Below are 19,540 nucleotides of genomic sequence, written 5' to 3'. Positions count from 1 at the left end.
AGAAGACCGGTGAAATTAGGCTGTGTGTGGACTTAAGAAATCTGAACCAAGTATCCCTCAAAGACAATTATCCCTTACCTAAGATGGATCATATTCTCCAAAGAGTGGTAGGGGCCTCAAGGATCTCATTACTTGATGGATTCTCGGGTTTCAATCAAATCCTAGTACACCCTGATGATCAAGACAAAACGACATTTACAACCCCATGGGGAACTTTCAAGTATGTTAAAATGCCTTTTGGGTTGAAGAATGCTGGGGCAACATTTCAAAGAGCAATGGACATTGCTTTTGCCAAGGAGATTCATGATTTCCTTGTCATTTATTTGGATGATCTCACACCTTTTTCCAAGTCTGACCAAGAACATTTGAGACATTTGAGACAGATCTTCCTTACATGTAGGAAATATGGAATTTCGTTGAATCCCAAAAAATCCTTGTTTGGCCTAGAGGAAGGTAAACTATTGGGCCACATCATCTCTAAAGATGGCATAAGAATTGATCCAGATAGGATACAAGCTATCCTACAAATGCCCTACCCAAGAAATATAAAAGAATTACAAGGGTTTTTGGGAAAAATCAATTTTTTAAGGAGATTTATCCCAAATCTGGCTGAGTTGATCAGATTACTTAACAATATGTTAAAGAAAGATTCAAAGGTGAAATGGACAGTTGAAGCAAAGCAAGCCTTTGAAGGCATAAAGCTGGCCCTCACTCAAACCCCGGTGTTAACCAATCCTCAGTTTGACAGAGAGTTCATTATCTTCTCTTTTGCCTCCCATCATACTATTGCTGTTGTTTTATTACAGAAAGATGACCAAGGAAATGAGAAGCCTATTGCCTTCTTCAGCAGGGCTCTTAGAGATGCACCTCTAAAATATCAAATTATGGAGAAACAAGCATATGCTTTGGTTAAGGCCATTAAAGACTTTAGGATTTACATCCTTTATTCCCATGTTGTGGCTTATGTACCAAGCCCTATTGTCAAAGACATTCTCACCCAAGAAAACTTAGAGGGAAGAAGAGGAAAATGGATTGCCAGCATACTAGAATTTGACATTGAAATAAAACCTACAAAGCTAATAAAAGGGCAAGGCTTGGCCAAATTAATGACAGAAACAAATTTCCAAGCCCTAGATATCAATCAGCTGGACAGTGAAACAGAGTTGGCGACTCCAAAGATCAATGTAGCCTTTGCACAATCTCCTTGGTACTCTGACATCTGTTATGTATTACAAAACCTGTGTGCTCCCCCAGGACTGTCCAGGACTAAGTGTAGGTTCTTAAAAATGAAAACATCAAGATTTTGTGTGATGGATGGAAATCTGCTTTGGAAAAACCATGAAGGTATATTGCTGCACTGTTTAATTGAAAATGAAACTAACAAAATCATGGAAGAATTTCATGCAGGTCATTGCGGTGGACATTTGTACTGGAAGTCCACTGTGGACAAAATACTGAGGGCTGGTTATTACTGGCCCACCATGTTCTCTGATGTCAAGAGATTCACTACCTCATGCCACAAATGCCAACTGTTTGAGGGCAAAAGACAGTTGCTGCCACTCCCCCTAAGACCTATTGCAACAGAGAGACCTTTTCAGCAATGGGGCTTGGATTTCATTGGGGAAATTCATCCATCATCTTCAGGCCAACGTAGATGGATTTTGACAGCCACAGACTACTTCACCAAATGGATCGAAGCTGCCCCATGCAGACAAGCAAATGACTCAGTAATCATTCAGTTTTTGGAAAATAACATACTGGCTAGGTTTGGCTGTCCAGACAAAATAATCACAGACAATGCTGCAGCTTTCAAATCCAAGAAAATGGTGAACTTCTGTCATAAATTTCATATTACTTTGGGCCATTCTACTGCATACTATCCCCAAGGAAATGGTCTTGCTGAGTCATCAAACAAAAGTTTGGTAAACATCATAAAGAAAGTGCTAGAAGAAAACAAGAAGAATTGGCACAAGAAACTAGTCAATGCCTTATGGGCAGACAGACTAACAACCAAAAGATCAATTGGGACCAGCCCTTATGAGTTGGTTTATGGACTAGAAGCCAAATTCCCCTCATCTCTAGGGGTGCCTGTCATGAAGCTTCTTCAAGAAAGCCAAGCTGAACCAAATGATATGCAAAGAAGGATTAATCAGATCATATGTCTACAGCAAACCAGAGATCAAGTTTTCAGCAGAGTTCAGATCTTACAAGAAAAATTAAAGAAGGCTTTTGACAGAAGAACCAAGGCAGAAGATTTCAACATAGGAGACAAAGTCCTTAAGTGGGATGCAAGGAGAGAGGATAAAGGGAAACATGGAAAATTTGATTCTCTATGGAGAGGACCATATGCTGTCCAAGCAGTACAAGGAAACAACACTTACTTCCTTAAGAGCCTCAATGAAACTGATTTGGACGAAGGTCCTGTCAATGGCAGGATGCTGAAACACTATTTTGAATATCACCCATGAGTGGAGCCCGAGGTTCCCTTGTATATATGAGGATGTATATATTGTTTTTCTGCTTAGAGTGTAAAAAGGCAATTTTTGAAGGTTATTGACTATCAGCAAAAGGCACCTAGAATCAAAGGTATATTAAGAAGCGAAAGCATACAATTTTGGCATCTCAAAGCAGCTAATTTCAAGACTGGCAAGAGCAGTCAAGAAGCAAGGCAATCTGACCTGTTGTTCTTGGTCTTTCAGGAGAAAAACCATCCCCATGTGGAGCCACTGTTAGCTACCTATACCAATAGGTTTCATATTTCATGATTGGCTATGGAAGGTCCAAATATGCTCTGCTTTGATGATTCAAAGATCACATATTTCCTAGGAATTTTTGATCGGTGCTAATAGCTTGGTATGGACTCAAAGTTTTAATGGATGGTCCAAAAGTCTAATCTGGATCATTCCATGGTTTAAATTTGCAGTTGTAGAATAGAGAAAGGAGTCTGTCCAAACTGTTCAATCTTGGCAGACAAGTAGTTCAGGTAGAGAAGAAAAGGCTCCCAACAGCTTAATCTGGGACCTTGGAAGAGATAAGGGTAGAAGTAGATAGAAAAAACAAAGAAAAAGCCAAAGAAAAGAAAAGGCAAGTAAGGGTTTGCAAGTCCAAGTGCACCCTCCAAGGAGAAATAAAAAATGCTAGGTAAGTAGCTGGGTAAGTAGTTGGGGTTGCAGAAAGGTTATCTTTACCATTGCACATATGTTAACTGTGTTTACCAGAGTAAAGTCAATTAATTGACAAGGTGTTCACCTCCATCAAGTTACAGCAAGGAGCATGACTAACCTCCCTCCTTCCCCCTTCCAATTTATTACTAACATCCCTTCATCAGCTGAGATTCATGGAAGAAGATCATGGTTTCATGGTGGTTCTTGTTCATTCAAAAGCCACATTTCTTGTCTAAAAATCTTTTCATTTTGATATACTCTCTAAACTAAGTAAGCTTCAAATAAGCTTAGTGGTTTCCCCTCCATTTACCCCTTCATCCATATTGACTCCAACATTACTATGTAAATCCCCTACAGTACTTTTTCCCCTACTAGTATCTAACACCATGGTGTATAAACCCCAAATTTTGTATAAATATCCCTCCCCTTGGTATTATAGCCAATAAATTCTGTGTCAGGGATCAAATGGCATCTGGCCACTTTGATGAACCTAACCCTAAAACCCCTCTCCTCTTCTGAAGTCATTTGGCCCCTTGGAAAGCTTCATTTGCCAAAAGAAGCCCCATAAATACCTTGTTTTACCTATACCCCTTCATTTGCAAAGATAACCCCAAATACCCACCTTGCTCTTGTCCAAAGTCTTGGGCCTGCATTATTGTGCATTGAAAACCTTTATAAATCCCCTTTACCCATACACCCCTTTCAAATCACCAAAGTCCAAAAACCCACTTCTAACCGCATAAACCAAAGTTGGCGTATGCATTTGGTTTATTTTTGAAAATACATTGAAAACATTATGAAAACCCACATTCGAAGGTTTCCGCCCGTACGCATATCCCCCGAGCACATCAATACCCCGCCCATCGTCGGATCAGATCCAAGAGATCCGACGGTCCATATCAATATCGGAGCAGCCCCCGCGGCGGACATTTAGCGCCCGAGAAAGTGACGTTGCGTCACGTCACGGCGCGGCCACGCGTCGCTCATTGAGGACTCTCGGAGCAAGCTCTGACAATAGCGGGGCCGTACCCTAACCGCCCCGAGAGACCGTGGCGGCTATCCACAACCGTAACCGTCACGGCCCTAACCGCCAAGTTATTGTCCCACGTCATGCCCACGTCACTTCCACCTCGCCATCGCATCAGTCCTTTGTCCGCCCCTCCGCCGACGTGGCTGCCACCGCACCATCCCCCATGGATCAACAGTATCCCGCCACGTCACCCGATGACGTCAGATGACGTCATCCGACCTTGACCCCGCCAATGACGTCACGCTGACGTCATCACAAAATAGCGCCAAATTTGCAAAAAGTCCATATTTAGCCAAAAAACGCAATTTTTTTGTACTTTTCGCTCATTCTGCTACTGTTTCCGTTGCATGCTGTTTACGTTCTGAACTCCGCCAACCTGCTCAATCGGCCAAGGAGACCTCCAGAGTACTCGTCCTGCACGAATACGCATCTTTCGCTCGCTGTTTACCAGGTATTCTTCATCATTTTCCTCCGTACCCCTGCAGTTGTCTATAAAATCGCACAGGAAGCTTAAAAGGACATCAAAACTCATAATTCACCAGTGAATTTCCTCTACAGACCTCTGTTTTCAATCAACACCTCGAAAAACACCAGCTGAGCCTTGTTTGCCCTCATTATCACAAATAAGCAGTATTCTGTTCGCGCTTTCGCGAAAAACTCATTTACATTGAATTCACCTACTAAGGAAGACAAAGTAAGGCCTGACAGTGTTACAGTCCCCAATTCATACCATATTTCATTTACTCTTGGGCTAATTCCCCTCTGATACCTGTAACCCACTTGCATTGTGGTAAATCACTCCTGAACTGGTCTGCCTGCTGCAAACAGTTCAATTACAATGGATGCTCCAACTGCACTAAACGTCAAGCCACTCAATGCCCCTCACCAGGAATTGGAATGGAAAGCCCTGGGAGATATGGAATACCAGATGTTAGACTGGTTTCCATTGGGCTCCAAATATAATATTCAGATGCTGAAGGAGTTGAAAGCCCAGCACCTTAATGGAGCTGACATCCTGGGGATTTGGGACTCAAACTTGCCTATTTATAACCTCCCTCAGGTAAATCCTATGCCAGAGTTGATCTTCAGATGCCAAGAGTGCTATGATCCAGGCCAAAGAGCTGTTCTCAGCCCTACAAGCTCAGTTCTATTCCATATCACCTCAGAAAGCATAAATGAGATGCTGCATTTCCACACAGCAAAGCCATTGACTCCCCTCTATATGCAGAACTTGATAAAGAAGGGAAGAAACTTGACAAATGACCAGATTGTCAAAATCAACCAGCTGTTTATAAAATCAGGCTCTGAAGCCATCAGAGCTCCTCCTATTGGATACCCATACTTAAATGACTTGGGCAAGATGCTGGTGGACTTGATCAGCTATGTCCTGGGCTTCAAGGGAGTTGAGGATGTGGATGAAACTATAATGGCAGTGCTGTCCATATTCTCTCCTGGAAAGCCTCCAACTGTGCATTATGACTATGCCACATATATTGCAGACAAGATCCATGAGCAGCTAATGGATCTGCAAAGGGAGAGATTGTTCAGATACACTTCATACATCTACCATCTCTTTCTGTTTTATCAACCGGGCAGCTTCTCCATTCCCTTGAAACAAGTCAATGCCCAGGGAAATCCAAGGTCAGTTCTGTTCTGGACACCTGTGTTCCATCATGCCTCAGTGTCACCATACACATACTGTGAGTTCATAGACATGTTCATTCATCCAGCTATGACAGTATTATATGGTGTTCCTCCTCCAAGACTAACTGATGACATGAGGAGAATTCTCCATTTGAGCAAATCCTATAGCATTGGTGATTGGTACTTTTACCAACACCACACAGTGATCAGAGTTTATGGCTGTCAGTTGAGACCTTATAGGCTGCCAAGGTATGTCCCTATGAGACTGTTTGCCCTAGAATACTTCAGGCAATTTGGGAATGCCGACTATCTTCACTTCCAGAGTAACAACAAGAGAGCTCAATTGAAGATAAGGAACCAGCTGGGCCCATTCCTATATAACACAAAAGAGGGATGGAAAGAAGCAAATCAGATCCTACAGACACTCAGGCTGCAAACTAGCTTTGAGTGGACACCATATGACCCCAATCACTTTGTTTCCCTCAGAAGAATAAGGTACAAATTGGGTAGCTATTCACATGTGAGGCAACCTGAAATTGAGCAGTATGCCAACACACTGAGCTGGAAAGAGGGCACATTAGAAGAGGAATTTACTGAGGAAGAACTGCTAGAAAAAGAGGCTAGAAATATACAAAAGGAAGCTGACTTGGAAACTTGTGTACAGGTTCCCTCCACATATAGAAAGCACCCAGGAGCAGTCACTTCATCATCAACAACACAGCAGCAAGCTGCCGGGAACACGGTACAGACAGCCAGCAAAGGCAAAGAAAAGCAGGTGGAACAGCCACCTCCTTTGACAGAAGAGCAAGTGGAAACGTTGCTGCAGCAACAAGAAGAGATGGAGCAGCAGGGAGAAGGGCAGCAGCAAGAAGAGGAGAAACAAAACAAATAGCAGCCCTTGCAGCAAGAAAAAGCGATTGATGCTCCAAGTTCCACTGAGCAACAGGCTCAAAATATAGTGCCTCCTAGGCCAGAGACCACCTTTGATGCCTCGGTCCTCCAAACCCCACAAAAGGAGGACTTAACCAGAAAAAGGGACAGAGATACTCCTCTGACTTCATCCATCGACTAGGGAGAGAAAAGACAAAGATTGAATGACTTTCCAGAGGATGACATAGCAATAAGGCAAGCAATGGGCATGGGCCCACCCAGCAGAGAAGTTTCAGCTAGTTCCTTCCAGCATGAACAGGACAGAGCTCTAGGAGGAGAGGTCAGCTCCTCCAGCCAGCAAAAAGAAGGACAAGTAAGCATCAAACAACAATTTATAGACATCAAAAGGAGGAGTGACCCCATCAAAGTACAGATGTACAATCATCTGTTAAATATGGCTCCTTCCAATCAGCAAAGACTCATGTCTGCCTTTGATGTAAGTGAAGGCAAAATGATCATGAGTCACTTTATGCCCACAGCACTGCAGCCTCAATCTTCCTCAGATTACCTCAGGACCAACCTGGAGGTCATGGCCAAAGACATACACCCAATGGACAAAATTGAACAGCACAAACAGACTGGTGAGATGGTGTATGCCTCCTTGGCAGATGAAACGTTGGAGAATTACAAACTAAAAAGCAGCCTTAATAATACAGCCTCTCAGCTGGAGTTGGAAAGGGCATCATCCCAGGCAAAGGACAACAGAATCAGGGCCTTAGAAGATATCATTATTGAGATGGGACATGATCCCAAGGATATTAAGGGTATCCAACAAATATTGAAGTTGAGAGATGCAGACCTGACAGCATTAAGGAGGAAAATCAAACTCCCAGCCACAATCCACCCTCAAACAGATGAGATTGCTCAACAAAGGCTTGAAAAAGATGCCACAGATCTGATGATATCTCTCTATAAGCAGCTTATGCAAACGCAAGAACAACTAGGAGAGTCAGAGGCTGCAAGGGCAGCACTACAGGCAGCATTGAAGCAAAGAGAAGAAGGGCAAACCTCCCAGCCTCCTCCTGAAATCATCAATCTTGAGGAAACTCCTCCGACAACTGTCCCTCCTCCTCTGCAAACAGGGCCTATAGCACCAACTACATCGACAACTGCGCCAACAACAGAGGAGACTCATAGTCTGGATATGCAGAAGCTCCGAAATGAAATCCAAGTCCTAGAAGCTCAAATGTTAGAGCTCAATTCAGCCAAAGAATCCTTGGCTAAAGTAAATGAGAGATATGATAAGAGCAAGCAGAATGAAGCTGCAAAGGAACGAGAAATAAAAGCTCTAAAGAAGAGGATAACTGAGCTTGAGAAAGAGCTCACATTAGAAAAAGTGACAGCAGAGCTAAAAGCAGTCCTTTGGGGCAATATTGGCCGGTCCATCACAAATCAGTGGCAGTATATTGAGACTATGGATGAACAATCAGTACTCATTGTAAAGGCAAACAAGGAAATACACAGAGCTAGAGCTAGCCTTGGCAACATGCCTGATGCTGCTACTAGAATGATAAATATTTTAAATAACAAGACAAGCTCTCAACTGGCTACAATGGGGATTGTTCACAGAACTGAGACCATCTCAATGGTTAAAAGGGTCCTGACACTGCGAAACCTGATTGGAACATTGGAAAGAAGAACCCAGGATATGCAGACTGAAATCAACAAGTTCATGGACAGATTTCAGGCATTAGAGAACAGAGGCCTCCCCAGCATATTAAGCAGTGTAGGTAGACTGCTTACCCTTGAAAACTACACCAAGAGGGTTGATGCCTATGCTGCAGCACAAATTGCAAGACAGCCCAGTACTTCAACAGAAATAGGACCAGCATCAGGGCAAACTTTATATGATAGGGTGGACAACCTGTTTTTTATTATGAGTGAGATCAACCATCTGTTTGATGCACCTCCAAATTTTTTCAAGTATACAGAGGCAGATGAAACCATAGAGGCAATTGTGAAGCACCAATTGCCCCCACCAGAAGTCTGGAAGAATTTGACACACATAATATTGTCAAGCCAAAACCTGTAATATTAATTTTCAGGTTACAAAAAAAAAATCATACACAGGAAGACTTTTGATAGATAAGCATACGGAGCAAAGATGGAAGGGCTGAGCCAACTCAGCAAAGATATCGGCCAACAAAGCAGAAATTGCAAACCATAGGTGGCAAGGCCAAGAAGATACGGCGCAGCAAGAAATGAAGACACACTATTTAGCATTGAAACAGAGCGGCTCAACCGACTCAGTGACCTCCAAAGGTCAAATCATCCTCTGACAGACATAAAGAGCATTTATGCTGCATTCAAAGTTGCAATAACTTCTTTCCCTACTTTCTCTACGCATTTATGAAGATATTTTCTCTCTCAGATGACTCAATGCCTGAGATATTTTGTATAAGCACTACTATAAAGTCCCCTTCGCATGAGTTCGCAAAGGTTGTTGTTGATTTCTCCTGAAGAAGTTCTTATGCTGTAATCCTTTTCAGAAGTTAATAGAGCAAAGCAATGGAATTTCTCGGATTTCTGAGGTGTTGGATGCCTGGTGTCTGTTGATTACTACTGGATCCCTGTGTATTTCATGATACAATAAGTCTCTGTATCTCTCTCTGTTATTTAGTTGTTTGTTGACATCCATATATGTTATCTGTTTTCAATACTAAGCAACAAGGAAAAAGAATAGCTTTCAGGATTTATTCATTGAGTAACCTGAGTTCAATCTGCGTTGTTTATCAATGTTTTCTTCAGCTGTAATCTAGTTAAGTGTAATTCTTGAATGCTGCACTTACAGAATACATCTTTGACAGTGGCCTTTGTCTCAGGAATTCGACTTTTGCTCCTGTGCAGTGCGCTCACTTTCATCCCACCAACTTAATAGAAAATCCTTAATTGCTTTCTGTTGGTTGACATACATCACCATTTGATCTAGTTGGTCTGTTTAAAATACACAATAGGCCCTATAGTTTGAGCACCACCAAACCAGCGTATCAGATCACTTCACAACTTCAGACTCCATTGCCCAATGGTATTGTACTGTCTAAACACTGCATCATAAGACCTGAAAGGAATCCTTCAACCAAAACATAAACCAAAACCTGAGCATAATAGCTAGCCTAAAACACCATCATAACAGAGACAAATCATAAAGAGAGAGCCCTCTCTGATCACAGTTTGGCTAGAAACAGTGATCCAAAGATTGGTCAGTGGTTACCCCGGCCGTATTCCCTTGGGAGTCATAGGGAACAACCTGGGTGTTAACAGCAGGTACTACTATTGTCTTGCAGGGTTGTCATATTCATCCCACATCCCTCTTACCAACATTAGCCTCTCTCTCCCCACCTCATAATGCCCTCAATAATCGGCCACTGAAAGTATATTTCTAGGTCATCGAAGGACACTGTGTACATTTGTTTTTGTGAAAGATGGTCCTGTGATAGGTACTAAGATTGGAAAAATATTAATACAACCTTCATATACCTTCATCAACCCTTTCACACCTTTATATCACCATTTCCAATCTCAAAATGCTAACAGATCTAATTTGTAGCAAAATAGGGCAATGTTTTAGAAATCTTGTAGTGTCCTATAGCACCATGTAAACTGCATTAGATTTGTTCCGAAAGCTTGATTGTTTCCTCTTAACCTTTAAAAATGTTCCATAGGCTTTGAAACCCTGATTGAGGGAGACAAAATAACACTTAGGATTTGTGTTTTCTTCACTGCAACACATTTTTGCAATTAGGGTTAGCGGACAAATTTATGAATTTAAGGATACAGTGGTGATTTTCTTGATTTCCTCATGAAATTCCTAATGAACTTTGTCACTAAATCTAATCTCTTTGAGCACAATGATTAAGGTTTGAATTCATGCTCATTCATTTATGAAAGATATACTACAATTGTTTCTATTGGATTAATGCTTCTTTTAGGGTTTCAATTTCAAAGAATTATTATTTCCATTGCATAGGTTAGGTTTCCCTTTCAATGCAACCTTTACATTTTTCAATTAGATTAATGTTTCCATTCTTGCAAGTAACATAGAATTTACATTTTTAAATTATATTAATGTTTCAATTTCTATGAGTAATATCTCATTCATATTCCCACAACTATGGCAAGAATTTAGATTTGAACAAGTAGCGTCTTCATTCCTTTTGCAAGTAGAATAATATTTCCATTTCTGCAACTAGAACAAAACACTCCTTTTATGCAATTTCATTCCTTGAGTAAACTAATAGAGTGGTCTTTGTATGCCTTGGTTTGGTCCATTTCTTGAAGGTGGCATGAGTAGAACTTAACCTACTATACTTATAGTGTTGTCACCACTTATGTTTGTACATAGCCCGGGTAGATAATTAAAGTCTGTAGCCTTGCTAGTTACAATGCTATTTTTGCAATATCGGGGCTCCTCAGATTTTAGTGTCATTCCTAGGAAGTTGTCCAAGTAAGTCTAGTTTCTACTCAGAAATTTCCTTTATTTTTAATCTGTGTATTGCTTTTCATCAATATTGATTGATTTGAGAAAAATTCAATGAAAAAGAAAACAAAAAAGAGGAAAACACAAAAAGTTTTTTTTTTTTTTCATTCCTCATAAGAGTAGGGATAATCAAGAGAAATGTCAACTGAAATCCCCCACCCATTCAAGTAGTCAACCATTCCTCTTCTTTGGTGACTATGAACTTCCCACTATAACAACATGGGAGTTAGAGAATCCTTTAGGTGAGAAACAATAAATATTTGAAGAAACCATAGGGAAGGAAGAACCTATATCACCTATCCAAAACATGGGTAATAATACATAGAATAATCTCTTTCCTATCTAAGTCTACACTAATTAGGAGCCAGTTTGAAGAATATATGGCCCACTTCCCTTCCACGTTTCAATGGACTAGCCTCTAAGGAGCCTGACACGTTAGTGTTTGAAGTTTTTTTATATTTTAGGACATATGATTATGTTTCTAATGAAAAAATGTTGAAGTTGTTCCCCTGCACCCTCAAGGATGCAGCCTTGCATTAGTTCATTGACCTACCTGGAGGCAACATCACTTCTTGGGAATAAGTGAAGCAAGAGTTTAATGAGAAGTATGAATATCATTATAGGTATAAGGATAAAAATGAAGAGATATTTAGGATGGACCTAGGGCAAGATGAGTCCTTAGAAGATTATAAGGAAAAGTTCCAACTTAACTATTGAAGGGCTAATTATACCATTCACCCATAATCACTTAATCTTGTACTTCTCTAGGGGATTACGGAGGATGTAATAGAGGCACTTAATATGTTGTCTAGCGGAGATATTTACGAATTGACCTATGATGGCATCAATAAGGTATTCAAGAATCATTGTAGGGTTGGAAGGAAGAGAGATAGTCTAGTCAAGGCTTGGTCAACTCTTCTCCCTCCACCTTGACCATCAAACAAGAGATAGGGAGTATTCTAAAAAAAATTAAAGAGTGAGATGTTGAACAATTTTTCCTTACATATGGATACTATGCATATTAAGAGGAATCAAGAGGAAGAAAAATTGGCACTAGCTATGTTTTTCCCCAAATGCACCAAGAGGCACCCTAGAAATGATCATCCACTGAACACCATAGAGATCTGCTCTATTTGTTAAGAGAACCATACAAAACATAAATTCCCCTCTTTGTTGGGCTTGAAGCTTGTATACCAATGGGGCAAATAATAGATTAGAGCAACTTTACTTCATCAACCAAAGGAGGCCAAAAGGCCCTCAACCATATGAAAAAATCATGAAGGGTGTAGAATATCCTTCATTCAATCGAAACAAGAATGCACCTTGCTAGCCTTGGTAACCTCTAGCTCACTCATCTTGGTCCATGCCTTCCCCCCTGGTTCTATACTCCTCACTACCCTACTTATCCTGCCAATCCTCCTTTCCATCCATATCAATCCTTGCCTACTCAATGGGGCAACCCTTTGCAATGATGAAGACCTCAGGAAGCACAACCTCCTACCTTAATGCCTCCTCCTCCACCTCAACCAAAACTACCTAACAATAGGCCACTAAATCAACCTCAGATGCTTTCCCAAACCAATTTGAACCGAAACAATAAGCAAACATAACAAGTCTAAAGTGGGGAAACATCCTATCATTCTTATGATGTGGAAATCCAAGAGATCAGTGTTAGGTCTAGGAAGTTACTTCCATATTAACACTCACGTTTTCCAATTGAGGATATTAAAGAAGAGAAGGAGGACAATACCCCTCAATCCAATACACCTTGCTATTCTAAGGGGTTGGTCCAACCTAAACAACACACCTAAGTAGAGGTTAAACTTCTGACAGAATTGAACAACACATGTGTTAAGGTACACCTTCTCCAAGCCATCAAATATGTCTCCATTTAAAATAAGCTTCTCAAGGAAGAATCTTTCAATAGTCTTAGGAGAAGAAAAAGAGATGCCCCCACTATCAATGTTGTTGGGCAACTATTTGAGCTAATTTTGGGGATAGTAATCTCCCGAAAGTAATTGGATCTTGGTAACCTAGTAGTGTATGTTAACATTAATAATATTCTAGACACCAGCGACTTGAATGACCTTGATGCTGCAATCAATTTCATGAACAAGGAAACCATGCTAAAGATCAAATTGTAAGAAGGCTTGAGGAGGACCACTATAGTGTTGTAGATTGCAAATGGATCCACATTATGCCTTGGTGGAGTTATTGACGTTGTGATGGTCTCCAATGACTACAAGGAATTTCCGACAGATTTCCTTATCCTCCTGTCCAAAACCAAGTTTAATGGGTACCTTCTCATTCTATAGATACCTTGGTTAGCAATCTTTTATGCTTACATTACTTACAAGGTTGACAACATGACCATTAAGAATGGCCATCTCTCAAATATTCTTGTATTATATCCCCCTTACTAAACACTCTATTGAGCATGATTTACCATTATGAATAGAGGAGGGGGAAGAAGAGAACCTTTATCAGCCATCCCTCTATGCAGTTTGTGCATTAGACAGTGCTATACGAAGTGGGAAACTAGATAGGGATGATCTTATTTATCACTTCTTGCAAAATGATGCAGGAGCATACAACTCAACAATCTCATTTTATTCTAGTTAACTTAGGGGGTCTTGTGTTTTCAAGGAAGTTGGATTCCTATGTATGTAATAATTAAGGTTTTGAGTGATTAGAATAGGAATTAATTAGATATTGTGAGGATACTTGTAAATGCTCTCGAATGTAGGAGAACGTGAGTGGTGATGTGAGAGTTGGAAATCAATTATAAGTCTTAGACTAGAAAGTGGTGTCATGATTCGTGGAACTAGAGAGGATTCTTAGGGATTAACTGTAGTTAAAAGTGGATTTAGTTCAACAAATTAAGGATTTGAACCAAAATTGGTTAAACAAAACCTTTTTTATAAATGTAAGCCAAAAAGGCATACAGTCAGTTAGTTAGAGTGCGATTAGATAGGTTTGAATGTAAGCCTACGGGCAGGAAAGAAAGCCCACTGATATAGAAGATCAGGCCAAGGAACAAATTCTTGTGTAAATGTTTGTTTATTAATATAGATAAATTGATTCTGAGTTTGTATGATGTGTACTGTGCAATTGAGTTTAGACTGTGTTTGTGACAAGAGAAATTCTGCGTAACTTAGATTGTAGGTGTGTAGAATTAGAGAAGGAGTAACAAAGAAGTGTGTTACGTGGTTGCGCACAGACAGTATTGGAGAGAACCTTCACAGTGAAGGTATAATTGTAAGGTTCCCTAAAACCTAAGGATTATTGAAGGGAGCCTAAAGGCATGAGCGGAGATAGAGATCCAAACAAGTGAAGATCGTAAGGCGAAGGCAAATACACATGCAAAAATCCAAATGGGCGAGTACACAGTAAAAGGTAGAAGAGTGTAGAAGTGGACATGAATCATTGGATCATTCAGATCAATGAATGAGCGTGAGGGAGATAGACAGCCAAGATTAAGTCACGTGAAATAAAGACAAGAAGACGAATGGTGGAGATTAAGCTATAAACCTTTATTAAACCATGTCTCTTTAAGTTTTGATTTAAGCACGTGGATGGTATTCAACAAAGGGTAAGAAGTTTCTCGTGTGCCCTAAAGGTGATAAGCGGTAATTTGAAATTTCACGTGATTACCTTTAGCAGCTGACACATGGCAAACGATGGAGAGACAAAACCACTTTTCTCACATTCTCTCAAATTGATATCGGTTGTGCAAATATATGTGCAAGATTGCGCGATAACCATTGAATCAACCAGAATTGATCAACGGTGGAGATCAGCCAAGCTGGTTGGGGATCGGGTGATGTGAGAGTCATTGGATTGGGCAGAACAGATCAATGGTAGAGACCGTCCGGGTTAGTTAATGATCGGGTGACAGGATACCATCGAATCAAGGAATGAGATCGACGACAGAGATTTTATGTGCTAAAGAGAGGACTGATATATGTGCTAAGGTTTGAAGAATGACAGAAAGGTAAGGTTTACATGTGAGTTATGAATATTATATTATATGGGAATTATAATATAAATAAGTGAGGTTAATGCCTTATGGATTAAGTTTGGGTTTTAAACAAAGGGTATGGTTGATAAGACCCAGAGTTGAAAAATAACCAAAAGTCGTAACTTGTGGGATAGTTAAATGAATGTTCTGCTAGAGTTTAGTTAAGGAACCTTAAGCATTTAATTAAAAGGACTTAAACATGGGTTATGGAAGGTTTTTCCTAAGTAAAGAATCTTTGGGAATTCCTGGGACACACATAGTGTGATATGTAATCTTAATTGCATATTGTGGGTATATGTGGCTTAGGCTACATCATTGTGGTATTGTGGCTTAGGCTGGCATCATTTGGTATCAGAGCAGAACAAGGAATTTCTGTGTTAGAAATTCTTTAAGAAAACTTAGAACAGAGTTGTGTTTCGAAGCTATATATGTAGGCAAGAGGAGATCAGATTTTTTATCTGAAAAAAGTAGGAACACAGAGATAAATTGTAACAAAATTTGTAGATGCAAAGGAGACAGAGCACAATCCACTCAAATTGTAGGTGAATGGTAGAGCTAGATCATGTAGAGGTCTTGAAGGTGAGAATAATTACAACAACCTAGAGCAGGGAGTGCTCAATTGGTTCCAGAGGAGAGAACCAGAGAGATGCCAAAAGAATGAGCTCAAAGGAGATAAGCTTAGTGAAACATGTGTAGCAAGAAGAAGACTTGTTACTACAAAGGTATTGTTGTAGCTCACAGAAAGATCATAAAGGAAATTCCATAGAGGATGTGGGTAGAATTGCAAAAGAATGAAGAAAGCTGGTAAGAATTTCTGAGTGAAAGAAGAGGTGGTCAGAACCTAGTATTTCATTGTGATAGAAATACAAGAGGGCAGTTGTGTTCTTAAAATGTGCAGATGAGTTGAAGCCTATAAGGAGCAGAGAGAGGTGCTCAAAGAGGTTCGAGAGAATAGAGAACCAAGTTCTTTCCAGAATACCAAGTAGAAAGGAAAGCCTGGTGAGGTAAGTGGTAGTAGGGAGGACTTGCTGTTGCAGAGGCTTTAAGGCAACTCATAGTAAGTGAGTGAGGAACTCGTGAATATAGAGAAAAATATGACTACTTATAGTCATAATAGAGATAACAGAGCTTCTGAGGAAGACCACAGTAGAAGAAAAGTGAAGAAGGAGGATGCCAAGGAAAATGGAAAGAGAATGAGTTAAGAGGAGCATGACAAGGAGATTGCAGAGTTAAAAGAAAAAAACTCAATGTATTAAGGATGCTACTAGAGGAAAATCAAAGACAAGGTTGGATTTTGAGGAAAAATCCAGTGAAGTGGTCTAAGATACAGAGAAAGCTACCACAGAGGCAAGGGAAGTGGTTGATGGAAAACCTCATAGAAGATGACTTAGAAATGGAAATATCCATTTGTGAAGTAGAATAGGGAGAAGTTCTGGGTAAAGATGAAGACTGGAGATCTGTGGAAGATCTTATGAATCATTGTGAGAATTCAAGACAACAAGAAGACTTGAAGACTGAAACCTCAAGGGAGACCAAAAGGTCACATGATTTTAAATATGACAGTTTGTGTATGATTGCAGGAATTGTTGGAGAAAAGAAACCTTGTGAAGATGTCTTCAGGATGGATGAAGATCTTGAAGTAAAAGGTGAGAAATAAAATTTCTAAAAAGTGGAAGAATTTGACTGGTTATAGCAGAAATAGTCTATAAATGAATTACTCAATGAGAGAAGATAGTCATTTGAAGTTGTCATAGAGATGGAAGATCAAGATCTTATTTGATGAAGAACGAAGGAATATTGTCTCAGAGAGGTAATCTAATGAATTTGATTAATGTTATTGATGAAGAAAAATGTAGGAGAATATTAATGCAGATGAGGGGACAAGGATAGCTCTTGAAGATAGATTACAGAGACAACAATGAAAAGTCTATTGAAGAAGAAGAACATCTACTTAAAGATGTTAAGAAAGAAGAAGTCTATGGAAAAGATTTAACAAAGGGAGAAAGGACATTTGATGATTGGTGACTAACCAAGGAAGGATTTGCGGGGGATGAGCAGTCTTTTGAAGCTGTCAAAAGTATGGAAGAGTATCTTTCAGAAGATAAATAATCTGAAGTAAAGAATGATGGACAACGTCTCTTAAATGGGAAAAGTAGCGAATTATTGCAGCAGAGAGAATTTAGTAATACATTGGTGTTTGAAGTTGTTACTATGCAGGAAGAATTTCTTGTGAAAGAAGGGGATGAGAATCAGTATGAAGAACTAATATGTGAAGCAACAGTTGAGACTGTCGAACCTTGTAATTTTCAAATTGATAATTTGTGTATAAATGCAGGAATTATAAGTGATGATGAGTACTTGTGAAATGTCACAGAGAAATTGAATTGCTGGAATATTTGTTGGAAAACTCATAGTATGAAAGTATGATTGCAGAGGAAGGAGTTCACTACAGTGGACAATAGTAGAAAGACATCATTGAAGCATATGGTGTGGAAGAGAAACTTGTTAACAATTTTGACAATCCATTAGAGAATTATTTAGAGAGGTTGAATCAACATACTAATGTGCCGATATAGGCGAAAAAATTAGAGCAACATACTAAGATGTTGCCAGAGGAGGAAAAGGTAATGAGGCCTTATATTTTCAATTTTGATAATTGTTTTATGATTAAATGATTAGATGAAAATGAGATAGACATGTTTCAAGTTGAAGAGTCAGTTTTAGAACTGAGGAAGACTGGAAGTTGCCAGGTTAGACATATTGATGAGGAAGATGAAAAGCATGAACATACTGTGCTTGAAAAAGTTAAATTGATTATCAAAATCAGTAAAGGAAGTGAAGGACAATTACTGAGGGTTGTCAAAGAAGAGGAAGGAAAATATGCTCGAGCTAATGAACATCATAGCAATGTATTTGAGAGGAATAAAGTACAAAGGAAATTGGAGGAAAATTTACTTTTTGAAAGTAAATTTATAGATATTAAACAAAGGTTGTTTGGAAAGCAACAAGAGGGTAAGTATGAAAGGGTGGTAGTAAGAATCCAATAACTTCAAAGAGAAGACAGTAAACAATAGTTTGAAGATGAGTGGATAGAGTACAAATGGCAAAGTAATTATCAGTCAAAAGATAAATTAGACATAGAGATTGAAAGAATAATAAGATTGATGATGAAGGTGCCTCAATAGAAAGCAGTAGTAAGAATGCCAAGGAGCAGCAAAAAGAGAATGATAGCAACAGACTATGAAAGCTTAGCTAGTGGAGAAAAGCAACATAAAGTGTGGAAACTTGGAGAACAACAACAACAACAAATAGTAACAACCAAAGACAAATTACAGAACAGAGTATGGGATCTAGGAAGAAAAATGTTGGAAGCACATGACCAGGAGGTCATGATTATTTTAACCTTGGGAGTTTGATGTAGGAGCATGCAACTCAATAATTTCATTTTATTATAGTTAACTTAGGGGGTCTGGTGTTTTCAAGGAAGTTGGATTCCTATATATGTAATCATTAATGTCTTGAGTGATTAGAATATGAATTAATTAGATATTGTGAGGATATATGTAAATGCTCTCAAATGTAGGAGAATGTGAGTGGTGATGAGAGAGTTCGAAATCAATTATAAGTCTTAGAATAGAAGGTGGTGTCATGATTCGTTGAACTAGAGAGGATTCTAAGGGATTAACTAGAGTTAAAAGTGGAGTTAGTTCAACAGATTAAGGACTTGAACCAGAATTCGTTAAACAGAACCTTCTGTATAAATGTAAGCCAAAAAGGCATAGAGTCATTTAGTTAGACTGAGATTAGATAGGTTTGACTATAAGCCTACGGGTAGGAAAGAAAGCCCACTGATATAGAAGATCAAGCGAAGGAACAAATTCGTGTGTAAATCTTTTTTTATTAATACAGATAACTTGATTCTGAGATTGTATGATGTCTACTATGTAATTGAGTTTATATTGTGTGTGTGTGACTAGAGAAATTTTGCATAACTTAGGCTGTAAGTGTGGATAATCAGAGAAGGAGTAATAGAGAAGTCTTTTACGTGGTTGCACACAAAAGTATTGGAGAGAACCTTCATAGTGAAGGTGTAACCGTAAGGTTTCCTAAAACCTAAGGATTATTGAAGGAAGCCTAAAGGTGCGAGCAGAGATCAAAATCCAAACAAGTGAAGATCGTAAGGTGAAGGAAAATACACAGGTAGAAAGCTGAATGGGCGAATACATAGTAAGAAGTAGAAGAACATAGCAGTGCACACAAATCATTGGATCATT

The sequence above is a fragment of the Pinus tabuliformis genome, chromosome 3_2, assembly GCF_031772625.1.
Source record: "Pinus tabuliformis cultivar Carrire ecotype Pingquan chromosome 3_2, CPIR1, whole genome shotgun sequence".
Taxonomy (NCBI): Eukaryota; Viridiplantae; Streptophyta; class Pinopsida; order Pinales; family Pinaceae; genus Pinus; species Pinus tabuliformis.
This window is presented reverse-complemented; position numbering follows the sequence as displayed.